Genomic DNA, 21,372 nt, shown 5'->3' on the forward strand with positions numbered 1-21,372 from the left:
TCTTTTGACTTCACGGCCACTCAACTCCTTCCTGCTACTTTTGTCACCGATTGTAGGTGCCCATTTCGTATTGATCTTTTGCAAAACTCCCACCGTGCAACGCCATGCATGCAGCAGGAGTTCCGAAAAAGATGTATTTCGCCACCTACATCCCTGCACACTTCCCTTTCCCACTTCTCACTCTCCAGGGGAGATTCCCCAGAACCAATTTCCCTTCCTGCATCTCCCCCTCTTTTTTTCGAGGGTCAACACCAGAACTCTCACCACGACCCCCTGTCTCTCCCTCTCTTCGCTCCTCTATTCCTCACACCACTCCCAGTCTCTTTGCCCCCCTCCCTAACTCTCCCTTCTCCACTCGCCACTTCCGACACTGGCTACCGCCTTTCCCTTCCTGGATTACACAATTGACATTTCTCACTCATTGCATGTGAACCGTTGATGCTGCAAGCGAGGAAGTGCACCCTGTCACCATCTGACCACCAGGCCCTCTAAAATCCTTCTCTGATCTAGACCTTCTCCTTGACTCCTTGCCAACTGCAATCCCAGCATCCTCCTCAGGTCTTGACCACCAGGCCCTCTAAAATCCTTCTCTGATCTAGACCTTCTCCTTGACTCCTTGCCCACTGCTTTTCCAGCATCCTCCTCAGGTCTTGACCACCAGGCCCTCTAAAATCCTTCTCTGATCTAGACCTTCTCCTTGACTCCTTGCCCACTGCAATCCCAGCATCCTCCTCAGGTCTTGACCACCAGGCCCTCTAAAATCCTTCTCTGATCTAGACCTTCTCCTTGACTCCTTGCCCACTGCAATCCCAGCATCCTCCTCAGGTCTTGACCACCAGGCCCTTTAAAACCCTTCTCTGATCTTGACCTTCTCCTTGACTCCTTTCCCACTGCAATCCCAGCATCCTCCTCAGGTCCTGACCACCAGGCCCTCTAAAATCCTTCTCTGATCTAGACCTTCTCCTTGACTCCTTGCCCACTGCAATCCCAGCATCCTCCTCAGGTCTTGACCACCAGGCCCTCTAAAATCCTTCTCTGATCTTGACCTTCCCCTTGAATCCTTGCCCACTGCTTTTCTAGCATCCTCCTCAGGTCTTGACCACCAGGCCCTCTAAAGTTCTTCTCTGATCTAGACCTTCTCCTTGACTCCTTGCCCACTGCAATCCCAGCATCCTCCTCAGGTCTTGACCACCAGGCCCTCTAAAATCCTTCTCTGATCTAGACCTTCTCCTTGACTCCTTGCCCACTGCAATCCCAGCATCCTCCTCAGGTCTTGACCAGCAGGCCCTCTAAAATCCTTCTCTGATCTTGACCTTCTCCTTGACTCCTTGCCCACTGCTTTTCCAGCATCCTCCTCAGGTATTGACCCCCAGGCCCTCTAAAATCCTTCTTTGATCTTGCCCTTCTCCTTGACTCCTTGCCCACCCCAATCCCTGTAATAATAATGGGCGACTTTACCCTCTGCAAAATCACTCCCACCCACCAACTTGAGCTTGACTCGCTCAGCCCTGATGACTCCCTCACCTCCCTACAATCTACCCACTCCCTCCCACACGAATTGTGTTCCTCTCCTTATCTCACTCTTCCTCCGTCCTCACTATTTACGCCACACCCTCTGATCACCCCATACTCCACTTTAGTGTTATTGCCCTGAGTCACGCCGTCCCCCTGCAATTCCTTCTATCTCCAAATGAAAATGATAGCCGACTCTCCAGCTCCTCCTCTAGTTGAAGTCACGTCCATACTCTTGCACCCCCTCAAGACTCTTCTGTAATCAACAGGCCTTTTCTGACATTAGCCTGACTCCGTCAATTCTCGGACCCTCACATACTCTCATACTCCTTCTCCTCCTCCTTTACTCCTTCTTGCCTGTGTCAACCCTGGATACCCCCCAGTACCACTTCATCAAAACAGAAATGCAATGCCACCATCATAAGTGGTACACCTCTGTCTTTGACTCATCTACAAGAATACCCTTTTGTGGACTGATTGCCTCTTACCTTTAGTGCTTCACTATCTCTGGGGAAATGGACATCTCTGATCCAACACCTCTCCTTATTGGCGCCTCTCAAGGTTCCTTGGCCTGCTATTATGCAACCTTTGCACCTCCACCCTCAGACAACTCATCTCCTCCTTTGGGTTCTCCTACCACCTCTTGGTGAAGGATGCCAGAACCGTCTTTCCCTTCGCGACATTTACTCCCGACATCACTGCACACATATCCGATTGCCTATCCACTATCTACCACTGCTGCTTCACAGTGGGCTTTGTTGTTTACGATGGACCCCTCTAAGACCCAACTAATCACACTCCTGCCTCTAATGCCTGCGTCTCCTTCCCACACATATCCCATGCCTCGAAACTTTGGGGTTCTTTTTGACAGTGATCTTAAACATTACTGGTTCCATGTAATAATGTCCCTGCAAAAATGTCTCCTGACAAAAAAGTCGCTGTTTTTGCGCAGACATTATGATATTGAACGTGCGGGGGACACCCCTGCAACCCCAATGTTCTTTTTAAAAATGTTTTACCAGGGGAGCAGGGGACATCCCCGCAACTGGTCCCCATACATAATGTCACCATATATAATGTCCCCAATGGCTTTTCCTGGTGACATTATGTATGGGGACATTATTACCTGATACCACATTACCTATAAAAACGAATGTGACCAGGATGAACCTACTGAATGCCAGGAAAGTCCCTCGCCTCTGCACTTTCCACTCCACTGCACCCCTGTTCATTCATCGGCTGGACGACTGTGCCAGTCTCCTTCTTGGCATCCTTCTCGCTATTTGGCAATGCTCTCATCATTGCCACCTGCAACCCTAGAAATCTCCCCAGCATGTCTCCTACTTCCAAACACCACCTTCATGTTGCCTTGCGATGAGAAACCAGTGTCTCCTGAAATTGCTACTGCTCGTCGTTAAATCCCTCATGGGCTTGCTGGATCTGACCTAGCTGACACCATCTCTTGCTACATCCTCCGTGCCCTCTCCTCTCTTTCTCACCCCCAAATCTCTCTCTCCTCCATCCTCATACTTCCGTCCTCCCCCTCCTTTCCCCATGTACACTGGAACTCTCCCCCCCTGCATGTAAAATACTGTTCTACCCTCCACTCATTTAAGTTCTCATTGAGGCTCCAACCTCCAAATAAATAAATAAATAAATAAACAAACAAACAAACAAACAAATAAATAAATAAATACCTGCTCCCACATTACTCCCCCTCCTTGACATCTCTTATTTCCACCATAACTATGCAACCTATCCTGGGCCTCTCCACTTCTGTCCAATGTATTTGTCCTTTTCCTGGTCTCTGCTATGTTATGTTATTGTGTACTTATAGCGCACACTGCAAGCCCAAGGGTATCCTGGCACTATTGAGATCCCAACAAAGGGATAAAGAAAGAGAGAACTTTAACAACAGAGACCAAACAATACCAGTTACTCAGGGTAAAGAAAAGTCTTCAGGGCTTTCCGAAACTTAGAGTGATTTTCAATCGACCACAGAGATAGCGGAAGGGTATTCCAGAGAGTAGGAACCCCCATACCCCCCTCATCACTCACTGGCCAGCAAACATCTATCGCTCCCTTATATCGAACAGCACCTGACTCAGAATTGCTCCACAGTCTGTTGAATGCTTTTGTTTGTGTTTCTGGTAAAAGTAAAAATAAAACAAGCTTGTATGCACAATAAATAAATATATTTTGCACTGTATGGATGATGCAACTTTTGGGGCCTAAGGAAATGTCCATGGTTGATATAGCGCTTTATATTTGGAGGGGCTTCTGGGACTGTTTACATCCAGATGGATGTTTGAAAACTCTCTCAGCCCCATTCCAAACCCTGTTATGCTGTCCCACTGGCTTTGGTATATGGGAATGGGGTGATCTTTTGTGTTCCCTTACATCGCGGGTCTGAAACCTTTGGCACTAGAGATATTTTGGACTACAGTTGCCATCATCCCTAGACAGCACAGTCAATGGTAAGGGTTCATGGGAGTTGTAGTACAAAATCTATGGCCAGACGAATGTTTCTGACCCCACCATTCATCACCCATTACCATCTGCCACTGGAATTCCGAGATACTTCTGTGACCCCGTGCACGAATCATCCGCAGAGTGCCATTGGCACTGTAGTGAGAGTGCACCTGCACCCACTCTAACTTTAAAAGCACACGTGAAACAGTTAATTCTTCTGGAGAGAAGATGACTGTTGCAGTTGGGGGTGACTCCCTGTCTATGCAGTTGGAGCTGCTTGACCCCTGCACAGCTGAGGCCTCCCTCTGTGGCCATTTCAACTGTGTCGGAGCATATTCGACATTGGGGAAAACGTAGCTGTTTCCTGACAGCAGAAGAGCTTCTTGTGGAGGTTTCACCAGCCGAGGAAGTAGGCGGAAGGGAAAATCGTATTTCCCAGGAATCTTGCACTCTTTCTGCAGGACTCTGCTGCCAAGCTAGGCCAGATCCACCACCGGCGTCATTCAGGGACCACACACTGCCTGCAGCCATGTCAGGGACACCTGGTTCATCAATAAGTAAGCCGCCATTTTATGTATCATTATTTTTCTAGTGAACACTTCAGGATTTCTTGAATCTGCTGTGAGACTGTAGCTGCAATGCAGAGAGACTGGAACTTTTGTTGGAGTGGCCTCTTTAGGTTATTGCAATAAAGTACTGCACTCTTTCTTCCAGAACATACTTTTACACAAAGTTATTTTTGAGGCAACAATGCCTTTTCTGTTCACAGCCTGCCTTTTTGGTGCATAGATAGCAAAGCACGTGTCCTTTCTCTATTCTTGGGGCTGCCTCTGAGCCATAGGCAAGAAAACAGCTTGCTTTCTTTTCGAAAACCTCAAAAAAAACTCTTCCGTTTGAATAAGTCTCATACTCGCTGCCTCTTATACTCGGCTTTCCTCTTGATGCCCTGCCGTGATCGCCCTGTCTGCAGTCTCTACGTGCGCCCTGAGGCCTGTTGAGGTGAACATTCTGACCAGGCCCCTAAGTGCGGGCTGGTTATGACACTCCCATGTTGATCTCTTCAGACTGTCCTGTCATCTGTTCATGCTAATGAAATGCCCGGACAAACACCCGGTGTTCTTATAATCCTGCCTTCCTGGCACCTTCTCTGCCAGGCGATATAAAGCACTAGAGCAAGGTGCACCCGATCTTGCCTCTATAGTGTGGCTTACAATTGGTGTCATTGGTGATTAATGCTCCCACACTAGGCTGAGATAGGTTTGATGTTCATGCCATTCTTTCCCTTACGTTTAAGGGGATCGTGGTTAACCCTTTGGTATTTATTTATTTATTATTTGCTATTTATCTGTTTTCCTTTGCTCTGCACTTTCCACTTCCTTGCACTTCTCCCTTTGTTCCCCTCTCTCATGCACTTGCACGTTCTCAATGTCACTGGGCCTAGTAAGAGCGTTGTTCTGTTTCTCCCTTGTGCCCCTCCCTTGCCTTGTCGCGCTCAGAAACGCATGTGCACGAGTGCAATATAAATAAAAAATCAGTTCAATTCAATTCAATTCCCTCCCTTTCCAATCGCAACCCCACCGGCTATTTCAAACTCGGGGAGCAGCGGGATCCGGGTGAGGCAGCTAAGAGGCTAGGCAAGGTGACAAGCTGGTAACACGTGCTTTGCTACAAAGGGGGTCCTTTTGCATGGTGTCCCCACTCGCCTGCCTAAGCCTATATCGGCCCACTAATGTTTGCCCTTGGACCACCAGCTGGACGTCAGACCCGCATGCTGCTCCTTGGACCTATGTTGCATCTGGTCCCCGTAACATCATCTCCATTATACTTCGTGCTGAGTGGCGAATGAATAGTAAGGATCACCTTCCCACAGCACCACATCAAGCGCATCCTTCAGGCCTGCCAAATTGGTGTCAGGAACACAATCCAAAGGAGTGTGGCCAGTGGAGTAACTTTGCCAAAAATGTTGGGGGGGCATGAGATCTGAGGAAAAGGTGCACCAGCCAAATGAATGGGGACATAATGGTGTGCCATGAAAGTTGGGGGGAACAAACCCCCCCGTCCCCCCTAAAATTACGCGCATGAGTGTAGCTAACTGCAATAAATTACTCTAAGGGCCTCATTATGAGTGTGCCGGTCCCGGAAAAGAAGCAGGTAACATTTCGGCTCCTGCATTTATTTCTGGACTGGCACACTTCAAGTTTGCTGGTGAGGATCACAGATCTCCAGGAAGGCCTGACCTACAGAGAGTTCAGGCCCCTACTGGCAAACAAATGCCTGAATCACGTGCACCGTTACTAACGGTGCCGGTGATGCAGTAAATCCCATCCCCCAAGACAATGGGAATTTACCGGCTCTCTGGAGCCCCTAATATCCCCGGTAACACTGGGATATCGGGTGGTCGGGACGGTAAGTGCCCTTTGCCGATATCCTGTCGGTAATAGCGGCGGGATACCGGCAAACTTATAATCAGAGCCTATATGAGTGGGTTCCTTCTCTTTACACTTAGCATTCTGCAGAGGGCTTCTGTGCATGCATTTATCAGTTATTAAAGCCTTCTTCTTGTTATGCTGCTGTGAGTAGGCGTTTTCCTTATGTTCTGCTGCTTTGGCAGGCAGTCATGTTCCAAGCGTGTTGATTGTTTGATAATGCCGTATGCAGTTGTTCCCGTTTGGTATGTGGCCTGACCAGTGCTCCAGGCAACTTTTTTGAGCATGTGATTTAATTTCCGGCCTATAAATGTGAAAGTCATTCCATTGTATTAGAGAGTGAAATAGTTACAGGCTTTATATTTTGGGTGTAAATGTCTTTTGCGCCAACAAAATTGGAACTCAAAAGTTGATTAAGAAGACAGTCAGAATTCTCCTTCCCATTGTTTTTCAAGCCTGCGAACCAAACAGAAGGCAAAGCAGCAGGTGACTTTGTGAACGTCCCAAAATGGCCGCACAGGGTGGAGGGAGGGACTGCAGGCCCCAGACATTCAAAGAAAAGAAAAATACCCTCGGCATGCTTACGGAGTACTTCTGAGACACCACAATTGGAGAGCATAATGTGAAACGCATTGCATTGCAAACAATGGAAGCTGTTAACTTCCTGGCTCCTATTTTGGGAGATTTGGGGCTTTTATTGGGGCTTAAAACTGTCCCCAAGGCGCATAACTTAATCACCGGGCCGGCCGGCTTCAATATCTCAGCCCAAGCTGATAAAACTGGAAACTCACACATGCCTTCTCTGCTACTTTACTCACTGGGGTAGGACCCCAGTATCAAAGCTCTCCTAGAGCCACAATGTACTAAGCACTACTGTGACACGGAAGTCCCCTCACTCTCTTTTGGGATATCTCTCCAGAGAGAGTGGTTATCGATGTTTGGCGGTCAGTCACATTATCAATGGCAACATAACCTGCTATATAGTATGTGCAGAAGGCCAGGGGTAGAAGTGTACCGAAAAAAGTAGTGGAACTGTGGTCTCGGCAGGGGACAGGGTAGGCAGAAGCATAGTGCAATATGTGACAAGGTGTTGCAGCCGGGGCATTGCAATAGTGTAGGTGACAAGTAACTAAGGCTCCTATTACAACTTTACACTTGCACAGGGACATGAATGGACAAATCCACGGTATACAATGGTGAATATGGTTGTAAAAAGTAGAGGAATGGTACAAAGAAAAAATAAAAGCACTGGAACGCCACTCCCTACCGTTCCCACTCACTTCGATCACTGCATAAGGCTCTCTTCCAGTGATTGTTCGGATCAGAGCCACTTTTTCACTGATCACTATTTTGTGGCGCTGCATTCCGTGGCTATTACTTCCTTTCACCCTTTGACATCTTTCTTCCATACCTACTTGGCCGCTGCATAGGCCTCTGCCTCTTCTTATAGCACGGGGGACACGCTTGTAAAGCCATTTATTTTCTTTTTTTGCGGCCACATAATCCTTTACCACAGAAACATGCCTGCGGTAAAGTGACCCAGTCCAGTTTGTAGCACTCCATTTATGGTTTAATTAAATCCAGCTAGAGAATTCCTATTACAGTGTCAAGGCCAATTCAGGTCACCCTGACCATGAGGCACCATAAACACAATTGGGGGTAATTGGGAAGTTCGTAAGTTACTGTTCAAGGCAGTTTTGTTGGGGTATCCACGTCATGATGCAAGCAGACGTTTCGCATCCATGAAGTTTGTTCTAAATTAACTGATTAAATCACTGTTGGTCGCTATTATTTACTGATTTTTTTTTACTGCGAAAAGGCAGTCGGAGGGAGCCCCTCGTAACTACTGTCATCCTCCACAGCAACCAGGGTTTGATACTAGGTTTGTAAAAGATCCGGGGCTACGCTAATTTTGGGACTGTCGGGACTCGGGGCTAGCTAGCCTTTTGGTTGTAGTCCCTGGGTTTCTATCCGGGGTACAACCAAAAGACCTCGGGCTATAGCTCCCTCAGCCCCCACCCCCCCCAGCAACGCCTCTGCCAGCAACCCCTCTTTCTGTACACCTAACCCCAACACAACAGCATTTTCTTTTTTTGCCTTAAGAAAAGAAAAAACAAAATACAGCAAGATGTGATTCGGCCAGATTGAAATTTGAACAAAATGGCGAATGCCAACTTCTCCAGTATCTTCTCATTTAATCCTTATACATAAACTGAGTATGTAAAGGTTGTCATGCAAATATGTGTTGGTGGCTTAAGGTGCTGTAGGGGGTTGTGGCAGAAGGTGGGACGAGAACGTTCAGGGGTATTTTTACTGGTAGGCTGGAACGGAAGCTGAAAGGATCCATGTACTGATGCGCTAATGAACGGCGTACTAACGCAATGGCCTATTGACGCACAGCTCTACGCCCTTTCGTCCCCACACTTAGTGCACTTGGGAGGATCGTCCACACTAAGATTTCTGCTGGCAAATCCCTCAAGTCTGCCAATAGAGCTGTGTTCAGTGATTCTCAATGTCCTCTTCCTCTCCACCACTGCCTCAAGGTCAGGTAATGGGGTCCAAGAAATCCATAGGAAAACAGATGGGAACACCGGGCCAGGGAAACAGATGGGAACACTGGGAACATTGGGCCTGGAAAACAGATGATTCTCAATGAAGGCAGCCTCAGAACACTTCTCCAACTGGGGAGTCGGCCTATGGGGTCTCGGGAGGATAGCTCAGGGGCAATGCTCACCTTGGAAGCAAGACGACACGAGCACCACAGGTTCGATCCCCGAGTCCGCGCTTAGAAACCTCTGGGTATTAAGGGCGTTATAAATAACCTATCATATCATATCAAAGGCCAGAAAAGGGTCTGTCATTTCCATTGGTAAACTCATTCAGCATAGGAGACTTGAGAGCTGGGTTGTAGATGACACCCAAGGCACTCTTGGAATGTTATTACATTCTGTATACAGGGAACGAAACAGATTTAATTCCTCCACAGAAATGTACTACTCTGAACCAGGACTCTTGCATCTGGGGGAAAGGGGGTATAGGACTACTTGGTCCGGGACTAGTTACTAGCCGCAAGCTATCAGTTGTCCTTCAAACGAAAGGGTTCTGTGGCTTGGAAGGCTTAGGGTACCTTAATACTCTTTCGCCAATCCATTATCCAACATGCAAGTTCATGGCCTGGTTTGACTTACTAGTTCGTCCACTCCCTTACATTAAGTAGGTGAAGGCAAGGTCCACTTGTCCTCCTGTTGCAACAGTGTTCCCATAGTAATGTGTGATCCCACCTCTTCAGTCAGAGTGCCAGCAAGGCAACCTTAGTTACATAATTGTATTTATTTATTTATTGCAGTTGTGTAACGCCCAAACCTAGAGGTATCACAGCGTTTGTACAGTGGTAGGAAAACAGTAGATACAAAAATTGAGACATTAATCATATTTGTTGAACCACCAAGTTTTCACAAGTTTTCTGAAGGTTGGTAGCAACGCTTGTTTCTGATGTCCGCACCATGGAGTTTGTGCACACTCATTTTATGTACTACTTATATTTAGAAGTCACACATGTCCATATCTCTGTCTGTGAGCGTTTGTATTGCACACACAGCCCAGAGGCATCTAGGCGTAGAAAAAACTGCATACCAATCTGGGGTTCACTGGATACATTATTGAAATGAGAAGGTTTTGAGTTTACGCCTAAAAAGCATGAGTTCATTGGTGTTTCGTAGTTCCAGTGGGAGTGTGTTCCAGAGGATGGGATCCAGCAGTGCAGAGATCTGCTGGGCTGATGGAATGGAACCTTTTCTGCAGATAGAGTGGGCCTCTTCCATGTGAGGCTTCAAATACTATTGTCAGAGCCTTGAATTTAACTCTGGCTGTTACCGTAGGACAGTATAGTTTATTAAGAATTCAGGCACTACATCCCTTTTGCAGGGTGCTGGATCAGGGTTTCATCCCCATGGAACCTTAACAAAAAAATGTGGCCATAAGGCTCAATCTTTTGTAGATTCCTGCAGCTCATTGCTAAATAATGTAATAGAAAAGCAGGCAGCAAAGATAGTACAATGTGTATCTGCATACAGCTGTGCAGAAATGAACAGATACACTGGCATAGTGTTCCTACCCCAGGAATGGGGCCAGAAAGCACAGAAATCTTAGGAATAATAGGCCTTTGCATGATGAGCTGAACCTTACACAGAATAGTTGGTATGTTACATTTAGTCGGTTACATTAACAATGGACTTCCTAACGGTGCATCCTCTGAGGGCATGGACTTACAGGACCACTAGAGACCTGCACAATTCCCCTCAGCCTAGCAACATAATATAAACATCGCCTGTAATGGGCCTTTTCCATTAGATGTAATAAAACCTGGTGGAGCGACTAGTGCCATTGTGACTCTCGTTCTGGTTCTCAGCTGGCCTGGACCAGGGGAGTTGCTAGGTCTGAAAAAGACCCGGGGCTAAGCTGATGTCAGAACTGTTGGGACTGGGGGCTAGCTAGTCTTTTGGCTGTAGCTCCTGAGATTCTATCCGGGGCTACAACCAAAAGATCAGGGGCTATAGCCCCCTTAGCCCCCCCCTAGCAACGCCCCTGGCGTGGACTAACTTCAGTGATGACACTGAGCCGGGAAGCGGGTGTGACTTGGCATTGGGCAGAGGCTGACCTAACATTTGCACAGCCTTGTTGGCCATCGTGCGTGTGCCAACCAATCGACTTACTCTCTGCGTCACTCCCCTAAACACGACTGTGGTGGTCTCGTCATCTCTTATCATGGCGGCGGCGGCAATCCTCTGTCCATGGCTCATAAACACCCACGGCTCTTGCATGAATAAAATGCTGTCAGCTTCAACAGTTCCTTTCTTTGTGGTTTCTAGCACAACTCCACAAATTCATTTTATTTCTCCCACCCTCATGTTTTCCTGCTACCTCCACCTGGGTCTCACTGTACTCATTGTACCGGCAGCCCACACTTATAAGTGTATTTAGTGGGCCATTGGGCATCATTTCATGGCAAATACCAATTCAAATGTTTTTCTAAACTTCATATCACATGGTGTCAACTTTTTCCGCATTTCATTTAGAGTCCATATATTTCACTTCTATACTATTTATAATCAACGATAATATTTGTTTGTTGTGAACACGAAGCGAGTTCTCACGACAGTTCCAAAGGCAGCAGCAAAAACAGAATGAGGAGGTGAAAACAATAACTTCAATAACAATGGACAGGACTATCTATTTGTCAGAATCAGTAAGTTTAGTCAATTTTGTTACATGGCATATTACACCAAGTGTAGTGCCAAGAGTGATCTCTCAGTGAGCTCATTCCAAGGAATTATTTTCTCAATTGAATGTGTAGCTTCTACTAAATACAAATTCTTCTTAATATTGGACAATTTTCTGTACCTCTGTTAATATTGTTTAAGTTCTGTAGTCAAAAGGGCATAAGATTAGTAGTACATTACAGAAGGCCAAAACAAACTTCATTAATCTCAGTCATGGTAATTAAGACAAATCTCATATCAAAGTCAAGCCTGTCTCTAGGGGGCACAGGGCTATCATTCAAGAGTAGCATGTGTGTACCATTCAGCATAAGTCCCTTTTCAGTTCCTCACCCGTTCACTATGCCTACAACAGTCAATATGTCGCCAGTCTTTGTTTGGCCAAACATTAGATTGCGGAGGTTCTCAAAGAATCCTATCTGTTTTTATTCTGATCCACAGGTCCGTCTTCATTTTTTGATACAGTCAGCACAAGGAGAGCGATTAACATCTCTTGAAACCTGCACCTCCCATAAGTCTCTGTGAATGATGCAAACCCGTTCACAGGCTGCCCAGAGTCCTGGAGCCAGCTCATGAATGTCCATGCTTGTCTCCACGGCCACAGCGTCACTGGGATTCCTGAATCTTCCTTCAGCAATCCTGGTCAGGATTGGTGGCTGATGTCTTCTTCATGTCTTGTCCATGTTTCTTCGTCCCACCTACGGTCGTCCACGATTAGATGGTTTAGATAGGCCGATCTCAAGTCTGAAGTTTTCGGGCATGACAAGAGGAGATGTCTGATTGATTCGGTCTTGGACTTGCACAAGCGGCACGTACTTGAGTCTGATAGGCCTCTAATGTTGCGGATTTCGTTGGTCTCAAGCAAATTCAGCCTCATCCTTAGAAGAGAATTTCGGGCCCCCCTGCTCGGGAATTTTTGTTGGTACTTCATCGGGTCATTGAGTTTACAGAACGATGGGGGCAGGTGAAGAAGAAGTTTGTTATTGGTTACTGACTCTTGTGTTTGTATCCAGTCTAAGTCTTTCAGTTTCTTATAGACTCCAGACGGGTTTGTACTGAGGTCAGCTTCCGAGCATGTAACTGACTCAAGTAAGGCCCTGTTTTTTTCTTTCCAAGATGTTAACATTTTCACCTTGCCAGATTGAAGTTCTTTGTTTGGCAATCCGTAGATTTGATCGCTGCCGTCCATGATACATTTTCTGAATAGCCTGAGGGCATTGATGTTTACAGTTGCCATTAATGACACTAGACTCCGCTGACGACGGATTGCAGCAATGGATGTAGATTTTGGGAGAGAAAGAACCGCCTTCCAAAACATGCTTTCTAATTTCTGCCAGGTTTTGGTTGGAATCATTGGCATGGCTTCAGCTCCATAGGTGATAGAGGGGACGACTTTTTTCCTGTAGAATTCTATCACGGGAATGCATGAGAATTTTCCAAGTTTTGAGTCAATTGCCTTTCCTTAGGAGGCCAGCTTCTTGATTTTGATTTGGAGGGCATTCTGCATGGAAGACTCGTGTTTCGAACTGTCTATCGAAACGCCCAAGTATTTGTAGTCTGTGACCCTCTCGATCACGTTTTTCTCAAGGCACCATTTAAATTTGTCTGTGCTTTTCTTCTTCTTATGGCCGGCTTCCAATATCATGATTTTGGTTTTCTCTTTGTTTATTTTTAAGTTGTTTTCTGCTGTGTAAGTAAGTAGATTGGATAACTGTCTCTGGAGGCCGATCTGAGTCTGATCCAGTAAGATGAGATTGTCTGCATATAACAGATGGCTTATTTTGACGGACGCGACTGACGGTGGGAAGGTGCGCGCCAGATCTTCTGAGGCCCCGTAGTCGCCGATGTATGCAAAGAACAGCGCTGGAGCTAGTGGGCATCCTTGTTTTACCCCCCGCCCAGTCTGGATTTCGTCTGATAGAGTGCCTCTTTGTGACAAACGGACCCTAAGGGTGGTGTCTGAGTGTAGGGCTTTGATTGGCTGCAGAATCTCCTGGGGGCAACACCACCCCTCTAGTTTTTGCCACAAGCGAGACCTATCGACTAGGTCGAAAACCTGGGAGAGGTCGATGAAAGTGACGAAAATCCGAGATTTTCCCCCCCAAACCTTGCTTTTCACATTGCTGGTGGTTAAAATGTTTGTTGCCATGCCCATGTTTTTTTTAAGCCCGTTTGGAATTTATCATTGCACGGGGCCGACTCTGCCCAGGATTGGAATAGTTTCAGAAGCAGACTCCCAAAGACTTTACCAATGCAGTCCAAGAGGGCTATGGGACGATAGTTTAGTGGGTCTGTAATGTCCCCCTTTTTGTAGATAGGGACAATTATGGATTTTGTCCATGAGGGCGGCAAAGATTTCTGATCCGAGCATTTCTTAAAGATAGACGCGATCAGTGCGGCCCATTCTACTTGGTTTGCTTTCAGATCTTTGTTGGAAATTCCATCCGGGCCCGCTGCTCTAGAAGTCTTCAGTTTTTTGATGTGGTCTCTGATTTGTAGTTGGTCGTCCAGTTTTAGCCATCCTGCCTCCAGAGGTGTCGTTCCGGATTGGACATTTGGATCGGGGGCTTGAAAGACAGAGGTAAAATGGGTTATCCATTTTTGCTCAGCCATGGCGTTGATAGTCGAATTATTGTGTGAGGGCACCGAAGATTTTAACAGGGACCAAAACTCTTTAACTTTTAGCACGGTTTCCGCGTCCTGTTGGTAAAGTTGGTGTCGATGATCTTTCACCCAGTTTTTGTAGGTTGATATTGCCGACTTTAGTTGTTCTTTGTTTTGCGGCCGGTTTCCCAGCTGCCTCTTCAGTCTGCGGAGTTCACGTCTTTTTGCCACCAATGTGGCGTCAAAGGTGTGTCTAGGTGGAATAAATGTGGAGGCTGACTGTTTTGATTTCACCACGTGTTGGACCAGTAGAGGTACATAATCCAAGGATTTGTCTCCCTTGGCACTCCCGTCGCAAGCGTATTTTGCCAGCAGGGCTGTAACAGCTCGCTCTGTCAAGTTCAAACGGTTTCCACGAGAGTTAGATTCCACCTCCATGGCATACGGTGCAGGCTCTTCAAAGTGGTTAACCAGGGACATCGTAAGCTGGTTGTGATCGCTGGCTGTTGTCTTGCGGACTTCAAAATCTTTTACCTTTCCCAGAAGGGGTCGGGATACGTAGATGTAGTTGATGGTGGCATGGAGCGATCCTTGTTCCCAAGTTGAAAGTCGATGATGGTTTGGGAAGACTGAGTTCAAATTCACCAATTTTCTTGAGGACATTAGAGAGGACCAAAGGCACCCTCTTTTCACGGCTGCTGACGTGTTTAAGGTTGTGTCCGGCTTTGCAGGTTCGTTGAGGCATTGGGCGTTCAAGTCCCCACAAATTATAATTGAAAGGACCTGGTGCGAAGCTTGGATTTCATCCACCAGGTTTTCCATCATGGATAAGTAGGTCTGTTGGTTTATGGCTGCTGGGTTTCAGTAGGTGTTGACAATCGCTATTTGCGATGATCTGGAATGAGGTCTTTCGACCCAGTCGAGTAATACTGCAAGGATTGAGAGGTTTGTTTGTAATGTGGTCTTAAATTTTAAACCGATTCCCTGCCGGCAGGCCATGAGAAGGCCCGATGTCGGACGGCCCAGTAACCCTTTGTTGGCTGGGGCCAAGATGATGTCGTAGCCATCCATGCCGGAGTTTGTCGCAGCCAGGTCTCTTGAAGGCAGATAATATCGAATGAAGCTAAGTTTGCATCGCCCATCGTTGTAAGGTGGAGGTGACCACGAGTATTCCATGAACAGAGGTGTAGAGATGATGGGTAGTGGTCGACCTTCAGACGGTCCGAGGACCCAGCGAGCCGACCTGCGGGTTGCTATTTTTTCATTTGTGACAGTGCCTTGGGAAGCCAAGCCCACAATCCCTGTAGTTTGTCTCTTGGTTTTAGGTTCGGGCAGGCGCTCTCTTTAATTGCTTGAGGGGTTTCCCTGATTCTCTGCACAGTGTGCACAGTCGAGCCCGAGTTGGGCATTTCGAGATTAGTCCATGGAGACTTTGCTGTCTTACATTCAAAGGTTTTTGTCAGCTTGGGCCACCTAGGTTTTTCCTGGAGTCTAGCGCTGGGGGTCGCTTGAAGCTTCGAATTTGATTTGTCCACTGTTCGGCGGAATTCAGTGTTTCTTCTATGTTCGACCCCCTTCTCTTTTTCTGGAATGTTGTCCTTGCCGCCCGATTTCTTCTCCGAGTAGCCCGTCTCCTGACGGTAGGATTTATGGCTTTGATGTTGCACGATGTATCCTAGAGCAGCCAAGTCATCGTTTGCTCAAGCGATTTCCGTTTTGGTGCTCTTTGAGACTGCGTAGATATAGGCTTTGGATCTGTCGTTTGAATGGTATGGGTCCACTATCTTTAAGTCTGAGGATTTTATTCCACGTAAAGCTGGGATCAAGCTGAATAGGGTAAGGATGCCTCTTCTGTTCAGAATTATGTCATCTTCATTGTCTGTGTGTTGTTCCAGCTTGATGGGGGACTCACTCGAAGAATGTTTTGCTTTACGATATTGCTCTGTTCTTGAAGTGAAGTGGAGCGACGAGTGCGACCCCCTTTTGTCAGTTGACTTTGCCTCTGAGGATGGGCCCCCTCGATTCTTTAAGGAGCGATCAGGCTTTCGCCCCCCGGACTGTTGATGGACGAACTGGGCACTGGGGGACGACCTTTTACGGGGTGGCGAGTCGCAGGTTCTTAAAGGTGCAAACAACACCACTCGAGAGCTGGGAGGGCTGCGGGAGGTAGTGGTTCGCTGACGATGAAGATTTTTCCTGCGCTCTTCCAGGGTGATGAATTTGTGCCCTGAGTCCTCTTCGAATGGGTCTTTGATGGTTACTGGTTCAGCCCGATTGGCGGAATCAACCGGCGGGACCAGTGAATTGGGTACCTGGAGCTTTTTGCCACCCTTGGCCGACAATACATTTTGGGTGTCTTTGAGATGTTGAGAGATATTCATCAAATCCTCTTCTGCCAGAAAGTCTTCTGTTGTTCGAGGAGAAGCATTGCTTCCCTTTTGCTTACCTGGGGAGTAGACCGAACTTTGTACTGGATTTCCAGCTTTCACTTTTCTTATCACTGTGCATAAGGTTGGAGACTTTACTAGTTTTGTTTTTTGAATTTTGGTTACACCTCCTTGTTCGGGCTTTTCAGGTCTCGCTGCTATGAACAGGGGGTATGAACTGTCTTCTACTCTCACAATTGATTTCGGAATTAAAGAAGCTTGCAGGGGGTCATCTGTGATATCAATGACCTCGTGGTTTACTGATTTCCAAGTACCAGAACCCACTGGTTGTTGAACGGCGTCTCTGGGAGAAGAGAGTTGAGATTGCACAGACGGAATTGAAGCTCCTATTGCGACCACCGTCGAGGTTGTTGAAAGAGTGAGCGCAGCTTCTTTTCGCCCTTGTTCCACGTCCAACTTTAAGGCTTTAAATTTGCCGTCTAGGGCTCTGATGTAGCCTTCAAGGAAAATTAATTTTGAATACATTGATGCTTGGATCGAGGTGTGGTCTTTCAAGTTTTCATTGATACCTTTGTATAATTTGGTGAATGGGTTCAAAGCAATTGTGACTGCTGACGTTATTGATAGAAGGTCCCTCTTGTTTTGTGCTGGAGAGTCCATTGGAGAGCCCGGTGGTAGAGGGCTCTGTTTGGAAGCAGCAGATGATAGGTGGCTCTCATTTAGAAGCCGTCTCACTACAGGCGTAGATGGTAGGTCTACTGGGCCACGACTAACCCGAACCGGGGGCAGTAGTTTAAGATGGTAGTCGAGTGGTGCACCTTCTTGCCGGGGACCGGCTGGCTTTCCATTGTTGATCGGATGGGGTCCTGGTTCTTGAATTGGGATTTCCGGCTTCTGTCCATTGGGAGACGCAGCTACCCTTTGAAATCCAAGGGCTGGTACCTGGGGGTTCTGTGCCCCGGCCAGACCTAGAGTTGTAGGGAGCTCTTTATTTATCAGCAAGGTTGAGTGCGGGGGACCTTCAATATAAATTTGCATGGCTTTTGGGTTGACAGATACAGGATTTCCCAGAGAAGGTGCTTTTGCCAGCTCACGGTTGGGATAGGGAGTTACTGGATTGTTTGGGCCCTTTTCAGGGGCAGTCGAGGTAGCCGGACCAGGTTGAGGGGCTGGAACAATTTGCTTTGGTGTTTTCACCCGTGGGGCGCCGTGGTGGAGAAGACAAGGCTTGTTGCGCTTTAACGGTGTCTTGGGACAGAAGGCGCTGATCTAATGCCAAGCCTATTTTTCTTGCTTTTTCTGGAGGTTGACAGATTTTTATCGCCTCCAAGATTTCCTCATCAGTAAGGTCCCCTTGCCCGGATTGAGGATCTGGGGCGAAGGCGTCGTGAAAGAAGTCAGTTACGAGACTTGCAACCAAAGGCTTTATTGATTCTGGATTCCATGGTTTCTTGGCTAGTTGGCCACTTATTTTGATTTTAGAAGCATGTAGACTGTTTGAACGTTTTTCTTTTGTTGTTTTTCATTTTTGGGGGCTCTTTCTTTCTGGAAGCTCTGGCTTTTCTATTGTCTGGTGACTCCACCTCCTTCCTGCAGCGTTTATTTTTGTTTGGTACTCCCGCCTGGGGGGCGGGCGAGGGGTCTGGAGGCTTTACCAGGCAGGGAACGAGAACTTCGTTAGCTTGTTTGTCTGGGCCCCTGCATTCATCTAATAGCCGGGGGGAGATCCCTCTGAGATTGGGAGAGCTGAAAATAGCAGATTGGAATGTACTTGAGCCTCAATTTGCATCTTATGCTTATTGCCAGAAATAGCTGTTGGATTTGCTGGATTGTTTGGTACTGGGGCCCCCCTCTCACCCAGGGAGGGCCCTTGATCCCGTTTTGCCTGCGGATTCAGCCGGTATGAGGCCTCCTTGAAGGAGGGCGTGGCCATGATCACTCCAAGCCCCTCCATGCGCAAGTTAATGGCTGCCGAGGGCGGAGAGATGAATCCGAGCTCCTCCCCCGGAATGACCCGCGACTGCTGCGCCTCGCTCTGCTCCAAGCGCGACACAGCCTCGGCCGAGGGCGGGGGGATGAGACCTAGCTCCTCCCCCGGAATGGCCCGCGGCAGCTGCGCCTCGCTCGGCTCGTTCGCGGGCTCCCCCCCCGCTCATGGGCCTCGGTCCTCCCTCCGGAGGCCTTCGGTACCAGGAGCTGTGAGGGTGGAATCCGCGGTTGCGGAATCATGGGCAGGAGGCAAGCAGACCCCGACTCCAGCGCCGGCAGTGGAGAGGCAGGTACGTTGAGCCGAGCTTCCTCGATTTCAGCAGAGCTTTTTCGCCTCAAGTTGTTTAGGATTTTGGTGCTTTTGCAGGCAGAATGATCGTTGGTGTCCGCCCGCCTTAGGCGGGCATATGCTATTGAAGCTACTGGGATCTTGAGTTGTTTGTGGGACGGACCCGGCAGGTGCAGGGTTTGTGCGCCTCAGTGTTGGAGAGTTTTGTGCAGCAATACGCGGGCACGTGCTTCTGAGCAGGCGGCCCTCCTCTGCTTCCAAGAGTTTGTGCGCAGAATCCAGGATGGGCGCAGTTTCCGACATTGACGCCATTGCGCCATGCACAGACTGCCAAAGACTGCACACTCGCAGCCACACTCCGCGGCACGCTCCGCGGGAGGATGAGGGTTTAGTAAAGTGGAGGCAAGCAAGCCACCTCCCACTGAAACTGTAGAAACTGTAGAGTGACAGCCAAAGACTGCAGACTCGCAGCCACTCCGATTTGTTTATAAGAATCCCTACAACTGTTAGAAAAGCTCCTTCCTTCCATAAACTTCCATGATCATGTACTATCGCAAACACATAGCGGGAAACTGTAAAACATTTACCCTCTCACCCCCTTGCTATAATGCATGCACCTGTTAATGCAACTATTTCAACTACCTGCGCTGAAAACACATCTGGCAGCTGTCCACATTCTATCACTATTAGTGCAGTACCCACTGCATTAGCAGATCTTAACTCCCCCCTTTTCTGTTCTCACACAAGAGCCCACGTATTATTCCGAGTCTGGATTTTCCAATGGAATTTCTTGAAAATCTTTTTGCAGTCTTAGTAAGCACTGCGGCCATTGAGACACAGTAATACAGTCCACCATCTGGCTGGCATGGCAGTAATGAGATGGATTTAGTACTGGACATTGGGCCTCATTACGAGTCAACCGGTATGGAAATAACGGTGGCGGTAAACCCGCCGCCACCGTTGTTTCCATACCGGGTGATCTCTAGTCCTGCAGGCGAGGCGGAGGTGTCATTCCCGCAAGGTCTGACCTGGCGGGTTTAACACCGCCCGCCTACAAGCGCACGTGGAAACACCGGCACCATCACGAGATGGTGCCGGTGTTTCCATGGTCCCCATTCCCATTGAGTCCTATAGAACTCAATGGGAATGGGGATTTACTGAATTCCGCCTCCGGAATTCCCAGGTCACTGGGGTTGTAATGCCCCGGTAATTCCGGGAATCACGGAGGCGGAATGGTAATACGAGTCCGGCGGTAACCGATGTGACATTGGCTGAATTTGATGGTATTCATTCATGTTTTTTTAAGTCTAAATGTGGATAAATGCTAAGTTTCAGTTTTGAGTAACAATGCCGTGACGGCGACCCTAGCAATATATTTTCCGAGCTGTACGCTGCAAGCACAGCTGTGGCTACAGCCTGTTAGCAGGGTACCAACCCTGCTTCAATGGACCTCATGCTGTACTGTACTGTAATACACTATCGGGCAACGTTTTTCCCCATGTTTCTGTGTTAACATTGCTTGTGCATAAGCTTCTTTTTCATGTCAATAGGGAATACATGGCTACTTGTAAATGAGCAACATTAAGCCAGGTAAACTTGCAAATTCTGGCTTCATTTCAGAGAATGCCTTTTCTGCTTCCCCTGTCCATGTAAGAAGTTCAGGTGTGTTTTAATGGGTCATCTCTCATAGCGACTCTACTATTGCTATGTAACCTAGTATGCATTGTAGGCAATATCCCATAGCTTCAAAATATGGGTCGAACATGGTTTGTGGCAAGGTGATATCATCTAGTGTAAACAATACACATTAAAAGGACTTGCATTTTGCATCCAAATCATGGTGGAAGCAGAAACATAGCCACTATAGAGAATGGGCAATGAAAACCAAGATGGCAGACAACAATGTTATGACCTCCCTTCCCTTGACCATGGGACTAGAAGCAGAAAGTACTACGGAATCAGGAGGAACAAGAGACCAGTAGATGAATGAGGCCAGTGAGACATACTCATCAATGGGGGTTAAGCCATGAGCTGAATGAGAAGGGGAGGAGGCACAGGTAAAGGGGGGAAGCTGTGGAAACCTGGAAGAGGTTGTACAGGGGTGGTAGCTGCTGAAGCTTGCAGGGGAGATGTGCTCATGGTGCTGTGAGCAGGAGCTGACGCTGAGTTTTCAGGAAAACCCAAGACGAAACAAGAATAATTATGGGGTCAAGCAAGGTGAAATGGAACGGCGACGCTGGAGGTCTGAGTACACAATTTGGGCCTGATGCTGAATGCTGGAAAATGTAGTCAAAGTTCATAAGCATTCCCAAAACACTGCAAGAGAAGCATAGCTCAATCAATGAATTCTGGAAATTGTAGTCAAAGTACTAAAGTATCTATAAAGACTGTTAGAGAAAGAAACCCCTGAAGCTACA

This window comes from Ambystoma mexicanum, chromosome 8 (assembly GCF_040938575.1).
Source record: "Ambystoma mexicanum isolate Mex_15411 chromosome 8, UKY_AmexF1_1, whole genome shotgun sequence".
In the NCBI taxonomy this organism is placed as follows: domain Eukaryota; kingdom Metazoa; phylum Chordata; class Amphibia; order Caudata; family Ambystomatidae; genus Ambystoma; species Ambystoma mexicanum.